Source organism: Piliocolobus tephrosceles, chromosome 3 (assembly GCF_002776525.5).
Source record: "Piliocolobus tephrosceles isolate RC106 chromosome 3, ASM277652v3, whole genome shotgun sequence".
Taxonomy (NCBI): Eukaryota; Metazoa; Chordata; class Mammalia; order Primates; family Cercopithecidae; genus Piliocolobus; species Piliocolobus tephrosceles.
The window spans coordinates 14,440,790-14,449,372 of NC_045436.1; positions in this window are offsets into that span (position 1 = coordinate 14,440,790).

Genomic DNA, 8,583 nt, shown 5'->3' on the forward strand with positions numbered 1-8,583 from the left:
ACCGAGGTGGGCGGATAGCAAGGTCAGGAGTTCAAGACCAGCCTGACCAATATGGTGAAATCCCGTCTCTACTAAAAATACAAAAATTAGCTGAGCATGGTGGCATGCGACTGTAGTCCCAGCTACTCAGGAGGCTGAGGCAGGAGAATCGCTTGAACCCAGGAGGTGGAGGCTGCAGTGAGCCAAGATCCCACCACTGCACTCCAGCCTAGGTAACAAAGTGAGACTCGGTCTCAAAAAAAAAAAAAAAGATATTGGACTTTGAAAAGAGAAGGGGGATTTTATTGCAAAGGAGAGAAGGAAGGACGGGGAATTGAGGAAGTTTTTATAATACGGTCCCTATTATCTTTTCCCCGATCTGAATGGAAGAATTTCCTAGAACCCACGGGGAAACAGAGGGCTCAGAAGTTAGATATGGTGGAAAACGTAAATCAGGAGATGAGCAGAGGGTGAACCAGAAGGACTAAGGATTGCTGGCAATGTTGAGGGGTCACGTAAGGTTGGTCTTTGTCAAATTGTAGCTGCAAAGGTCTGGATGGTAGCATCATTTCCCTGCAGCTGTTGCAGCCCAGAGTAGACTAAGGGAATGAAGACAGCTGGGTTCCTCCAGGACTAATTTTTTTCAAAAAAGTTGTTTTTTTCTTTTGTTTCCCTCCAGATGCTCCATAATGCTAAATTACAGATTTGGGAAGAGTTGCAACAGTGTGGGAGCATGGGAAGGGGGAGCTCAGCTGAGCTGGAGAGAGAGCTGAATAGCCAGGTGTCAGACTTGCACATTAAAAACAACAAGCAGAAAATCAAAGTGCCAGTGAAGCTTTAAATCACTGCCCGAGATAGTATAACTAAATCAGAGCAAGCTCTGACTTCTGGCTCCCACTCTCAGGTTGCTCCATTTCCCCATGGTTGGGGGTCAGGTACATCAACACAAATAAGTGGGTCATTTCCTTGCTTAGGGAGCCTCAAACAAAACTTTCCCGCTGTCCTGGTGTTTCACGGAGGGCATGTGGAGAGGGGAGAGAGAGGGGAAAGAGCCAGTCATGGAATAGTGCTGAGTACTGAGCCACAGCAAAGAAAGGCTCTTCAAGTTTCTTTCATCTTTCCTGTAACAAGATTTTGAAAAAAAGGAAGGCCTTTATGGAAGCTCCCAAATACAGAGACACTTGGGCTAGAAACGCAGATATACAGAAGAGCTTGGCTGGCCCGGAGGATCTGAGTCCTTGACTACAACTCCCTCCAGAGGTTGCAATGCACTTGGTCTTACACCCAGTCTTGTGTGTAAAGGGCAGCTTTTCCCAGTGAAGCTTGCCAGGTAAAGCCTTTGTAATTGCCTATAGTCAGGCCTGAAAAATCTCACATCATTGTTTTGGCCAGGAGCTAGACTTCTCAGGAGAGTTCCAAAACCTGCAGAGGACTCTGTGCTGGTAGAAAGGTAATACATTGCAAATGCTACTTTGGAGTGAAGAAGAGATAGGTGATCACAAACAAAGAGTTATTTCCAAACAACTCTCTTTGTGATTTTCACACTGCAGTTAAAAAATCACCCGAGGATTTGTTATGAAAGCATCTTTCTTAGTCTCACCCGGAGATGTAGACTCAGTCATTTTGGAATGGGCACATAAATCCCCATTTAAAGCAAACATGCAGGTGATTCTGTTGCCAATAGTTTTAGAAAAAGTATGCATAGCAAATGGGGAGTAAAGATAAAAATCTTCCCACGTTGATATCTTCCCCTGTGTTAGAGGGACAAATTGACACACAGAAAGCAAAGGAAATGAAAGAAGCCTTCCACCAACAGAGGGGGAAAAAACAATGGAGGGGGCGTAATTACTGACGACATTAGCAAAGTAGATGACATTTGCTGGCGGCTTTTCTACTTTCTAATTCAATCTTAATAACATTATTAGTGGCATTCTCTGGATGGCAGTTTTTAAATTCATTTTACAAAATGGGCCACTGAGGCTCAGAATTTTAGCAACTGGACCAAGATTGCTATAACTGGTTGGAAGCCTTCAACTTTGCCTGGTATATTTCTTATTATATTCAACCTTGTCTCCAGATCATCACTCGGGGTGTTACCAGCTGCGAATCCACACGGGTCTGCAGCAAATTCGATCCTTGTCTCCTTGGAGGAAAGAATAAAGCTGAGGGGCAGAAGTAGGTTTAAGGCAGAGGGAGAGACCAAGGCAAGTTTTAGAGCAGGAGTGAGATTTTATTAAAATGTTTTAAAGCAGGAATGAAAGGCAGCAAAGTATACTTGGAAGAGGGTCAAACAGACCATTTGAGAGATCCAAGTACACCATTCAGCACTGGACTTGGGGTTTTCTACATTGGCAAGGTTGCAGGCTTTGCTTTTCTCCTCCCTTGATTCTTCCCTTGGGGTGAGCTGTCCACATGCACAGTGGCCTACCAGCATTTGGGAGGGGCCACATGTGCAGTGTGTTTACTGAGTTTGAGCACATGTTCACTTGAGCGTTTTTCCCTTGCCAGTCAAAGGTTTCCAGAAGAAGGTCATACGCAGGTTAAACTCTGCCCTTTTGCCTCTGCTTGCACATGCTTGAGCCGGCTCGCCTAACTCCTGAGTTCTTATTGGGAAACGGCTGATCATCAACTTCAGATGTTTTCTCTGTATTGGCAGACTGTCTTCCCCTGGCACCAGCTGCAACAAAATATCATTTGAGAGAGAACATTTAATAACCATCTGACCGTCACCTGAGGGTCGCCTGACGTTCCTTGAGGGGAGACGGGGTCTCCTGCCCTGCCCATCTCTGCCTAGCTACCCATTCTAACAAGTGCAATATCTCTTCCTTCCCTATGTACTTCTGATAGAACAATACTCACAGAGCAGAAACCTAGAGGTCTAATTTGAATCATTCTCGCTGATTTTGCCTTGCTTTCTCCTTCTTTTTCTCCTTGTTTCTACTCTAAGACTTTCACGCAGTAATACCCCTATTTTAGCTTGAGTTCATTTTTCTATGTATCCCAGTAACATTGATCTTCTATTCTGACCTCTCTTGTTAGCAGATTCCAAGTGGCCACATTAAACAAGCAAGAAAACAAACACTGGAATAAAACACTAAAATCTATCATGGAATAAGGTTTTAATGTCTCAGTTTAATTTTTTATTTAAAATAAAAGTTGTTCATTTCTAATGAAAACCAAAACAAAGTTGAAAGCTTTGATAAGACCTGGTCACTCCTGGCTTTAAAATAACATTCAAATTTATCTCTTTTGAACTTTTAAAACTTCATTACTTATTTTGAAAAGTTACATATTTTTTTGTCTCTCTAAGATTTTCTAAATTTCCCAAGGGATTTGTCACCTAGCCAGTAACCAATGAATGCCTTCTGTTGTATAGATTTGTAAGGATTTTAACACAGAAAAGTAGGCCATTTATTTTCAGATTGATACAGTCAATTCAAAAACTGCATAAACACTAATTTTTACATCCCAGTTATTCTCAGAAAATTAATCTAAACTGGAATGTGCCAAAAGTAAGAAAATGAGTTGGCTGGATGCACACTGAAATAAATCTTTATCCTAGCCTGAAGGGGTTTGCTTACATGATCCTAAAGTAGATCCATAGCCAACAAATTTAATTTCAGATTGCTTTAACTTCAGCAAAGAGACATTCAATTGTCTGCCCCAATAGAGAGGAAATATTTGCAAAATATTATTTATAAAGCTCCTCAAACAAAAGTGGTTTCTTTTTTTTAGAAATATAACTTACTTGGTTTTTGGAAGCCAAATGCTTGGCTTTACTTGATGAGAGCATTAAGTGGGCTCTGCTCAGCTTTCAGAGGACAATGCATGATATTATTATTTTTTCCCTGTATGGCATTCAAGAATATTCTAAAGCTATTAAATTCATGATTCTCAATCATTTTATATCTTGGAATTGGGAAATAGTGTTGATGAATAAAACCAAACTCCATAAAATATTTGAAGAGATCTATTATGAGCCTCAAATTTGAGTGACCATAGCCTGTGACACAGCCTCACAAGGTCCTGAGAACATGTGCCCAAGGTGGTTGTGTTACAGCTTGGTTTTACACATTTTAGGGGAACAGAAGTTACAGGCAAAGACATAAATCAATACATGTAAGGTATACATTTGTTTGTCCTGGGAAGGAGGAGTCAAATAATTCCTGATTGGCAATTGAAAGAGTTAAGCTTTTCCTAAAGAGTTGAAGTCAGCAGAAAGAAATGATTGAGTTAAGATAAGGGGGTTGTGGAAGCCAAGGTTCTTGTTATATACATGAAGACTTTAAGTAATAGGCTTCAGAGAGAATAGATGGTAATTTTCTCTTATTGGACTTAACAAGGTGTCAGACTCTCTGGAAAGAACCTAATAAGGGAAGGAAATTCTTAATAGAATGCAAATTTTCCCCATAAGACACAGCTTTACAGGTTCACTTCAAAATATGTCAAAGAAAATATATTTTGGGGTAAAGTATTTTGATTTCCTTCAGGCCCTGTTATGCTATACCAGAGTCAGGTTGAAGTTGGGTATCATTGCCACAAAGAATCTGTTTTGTGAGTCTTATGATTTCTATTTTAATGTTAATGCTGCTCAGTTGTGCCTTAACTCCAAAGAGAGGGTACAATGAGGCATGTCTGGGCTGACACTTCGCATCATGATCTAAACTAGTTTCTCAGGTTTCTTGGGGAACCCTTTGGCCAGAAGGAAGGTCCATTCAGTCACTTGGGGGACTTAGAATTTTATTTCTGGTTTACAATAGTAATCTAAGTTTAGAATATTTTTAACTTTTATTTTAAGTTCAGGGGTACATGTGAAGCTTTGTTATATGGGTAAACTTGTGTCATGGGGTTTGCTATACAGATTATTTCATCACCCAGGTATTCCCATTAGTTATTTTTTCCTTATCCTCTCCCTCCTCCTACCTTCTACCTTCTAGTAGGCCCCATTGTGTGTTGTTCCCCTGTATGTGTCAATGTGTTCTCATCATTTAGCTCCAACTTACAAGTGAGAACATGTACAGTATTTGGTTTTCTGCCCCTGTGTTAGTTTGCTAAGGATAATGGCCTGCAGTTCCATCCATGTTCTCACAAAAGACATGATCTTGTTCTTTTTTTATGACTGCATAGTATTCCCATGGTGTTTATGTACCATATTTTCTTCATCCAGTCTACCATTGATTACCATTGATGGGTAATTAGGTTAATTCCATGTCTTTGCTATTGAGAATAGTGTTGCAATGAACATACACGTGCATATGCCTTTATAATAGAATGATTTTTTTTTTTTTTTTTTTTTTTTTTTTTTTTGAGAAGAAGTCTCACTCTGTCACCCAGGCTGGAGTGTAGTAGCATGATCTTGGCTCAATGCAACCTCCACCTCCCAGGTTCAAGTGATTCTCCTGCCTCAGCCTCCTTATTTTTAGAATGATTAATATTCTTTTGGGTGTATATAATCCCAGAAATGGGATTGCTGGGTTGAATGGTATTTCTGTCTTTATATCTTTGAGGAATACTTTAAAAGTTTGGTTTCTTTATCTGTAAGGAGTTCATAGAAACTGCAGAAAATAAAATGACTAATATTGACAATAAGTACAATGGTGCTTTCAGGTGAGATCCTGAGACTGAAAAATTATAGCTAAATTTTTAGGCCTCTTATTATTTTACTGCATTGCCCGTCTCTTCAGTTGCAATTACCCTCTGCACCACCAAACTCTTAGAGAAAAAGGCACAAAGGAAATCTTTAAAACATGGGATTAGTGAATGCTAATATGTTACTATGGAATGCACTCCGATGAGAAACTAAAAAGGACTTACAACTTCAAAAACAGAGTTGTCAGTCATATTCATCCTTCAGAGAAATTTAAACAAACAAAACCATTTTCTCTATAGTAAGGACTTGAGTAGTAAGCTCATGTAATTGCTTCTTTGCATTCAGATGCCAGTCTATTCAATGATGTCTTCCCTGCACATTGTTTAATCACCTGCTAATTAAACAATACAGACATTAGTAATCAAACAATGTTATCATCACTTTCTTTTTGGGAGTACTTGACTATATATGGTAGACTCTAGAAGAGACACACATTTCTAATTGACTGTTAATTTATATAAAATGAAGTTATTTATATCTAACAACCAAGAAATTTGATGAAATTTACTGTTTTATAAAGTCCCTATTTTAACATCTTTGGTCATAGACAATCTTGAGAAAAGGTTAAAAAACAACCATCAATTGCTTTTCCTGTAGAAGAGCAATCTGTTAATCTTGGCTACGTATAGGTATGTTTCCTCATTTGAAAGAGGATCAAAACAAATACTGTAGCTAATGAAAAAGTTGGGTTATATCATTTGTTTAGCAAAATGATACACCCTTTTGAAGATAAAGAAAAGAGAAGATTGACACTACTATTGTTGATCAGGTTATTCCATTTAGATTGAATCTAAAATTAGAAAACTCTGGTCACTGTTCTTGTTTTGTGTTTGTTTTAGTAAAATTAGGCCATACTATAAGACTTGGCAAATTACAATCTTCGTTTATTTGATTAGTGACCTGAAGATGTCAGCTGTCATAGTTTTATCTTGAACTATTTGAGAAAAGAGTTTTGAGGAAAAAAAACATATATTGTCAGTATTTTTAAGTAAACAATTAAGATATAGCTAACTGAGATAATTCAGCCTGAAATGGATTTGAGACCATTGTCATGAAATTTGTGTAGAAATATCTCCTGACTTGGAGCCGTAAAACATACTTTAATTCCAAAGTCATCAACTTAATTAGTTACACATCTATAGAAACTCATTTCAACTTTCTGACTCAGCTTACTCATTTGTGCTATAGATATTATAGTATTATTCAGAGATTTATTTTTCAAAATATCTCAAATTGTGTAATTAAAGACATATAGTAACTCTAAAGCATTGCATCTGTAAGAGGGTAATATGAAAGTGAAAGGTACATAGATAGGTAAGCAAATAGATAGGTAGATAGGTAGATAGATAGATAGATAAATAGATAGACAACTCTTTTAAAAACACATTTGCCTTTATTTCCTAGTGGGTGAAGACGAGGTGAGCATGAATCTATTATTGAGCATACTGCAAATAATTTTTCATTTTGTTTCAAAATAGACTGAAGAAAGAGGACAGGTTAGTTGTATCTCTTCTGAGCTGGCTTCTCCTCCGTACAATCTTAGATTGAGAGGCAGAACAGAAGTTGAGGGGCAGAACAAAAATAAGTATTTTGGAAGAATGTCACACTGGGACCCAAGTATAGCATGTCCTTATGCAACATTACATATGTGTTATGTCTTTAAGATAATTCTTAGAATAGATATTTCCAGGTCAAAAGTTAATTGCCTCCACAATTTTGATAAATGCTGCTATACTGCCTTTGACAGAGGTTATATCAATTTATGTCTTTTCTAGTCAGATATAAAAATGCCTTTCACAAACATCTCTGTTGATGTACAATTAAATTTGTGAATCTTTCCAAATCTACTAATTGAAAACTGATATATTAATGTAGTTTGTTTGTTTGTTTGTTTGTTTGAGATGGAGTCCCACTGTGTCACCCAGGCTGGAGTAGAGTGGCACGATCTCTGCTTACTGCAACCTCTGCCTCCTGGGTTCAAGCGAGTTTAGTGCTTTAGCCTTGTGAGCAGCTGGGACTACAGTCGTGCACCGCTGCATCTGGCTAATTTTTTTTTTTTTTTTTTTTTTTTTTTTTTTTTTTTTTTTTTGTATTTTTAGTAGAGATGGCATTTCACCATATTGGCCAGGCTGGTCTCGAACTGCTGACCTCAAGTGATCCACCCACCTCGGCCTCCCAAAATGCTGGGATTACAGGCATGAGCCACCGCACCCAGTCTGTAGTTTTAACTTAAGCTTACCTTATTATGAGATACTTTTAAATGTATAAAAGCCTACATGTATTTGCTTATTTGTGAACGATGTGTTTTTCTTTTTTTCTTTTCTTTTCTTTTATTTTTTTTATTATACTTTAAGTTCTAGGGTACATGTGCATAACGTGCAGGTTTGTTACATATGTATACATGTGCCATGTTGGTGTGCTGCACCCATCAACTCGTCAGCACCCATCAATTCATCATTTATATCAGGTATAACTCCCCAATGCAATCCCTCCCCCCTCCCCCCTCCCCATGACAGGCCCCATTGTGTGATGTTCTCCTTCCCGAGTCCAAGTGAGCTCATTGTTCAGTTCCCACCTATGAGTGAGAACATGCGGTGTTTGGTTTTCTCTTCTTGTGATAGTTTGCTAAGAATGATGGTTTCCAGCTGCATCCATGTCCCTACAAAGGACGCAAACTCATCCTTTTTTATGGCTGCATAGTATTCCATGGTGTATATGTGCCACATTTTCTTAATCCAGTCTGTCACTGATGGACATTTGGGTTGATTCCAAGTCTTTGCTATTGTGAATAGTGCCGCAATAAACATACGTGTGCATGTGTCTTTGTAGTAGAATAATTTATAATCCTTTGGGTATATACCCAGTAGTGGGATGGCTGGGTCATATGGTACATCTAGTTCTAGATCTTTGAGGAATTGCCATACTGTTTTCCATAATGGTTGAACTAGTTTACA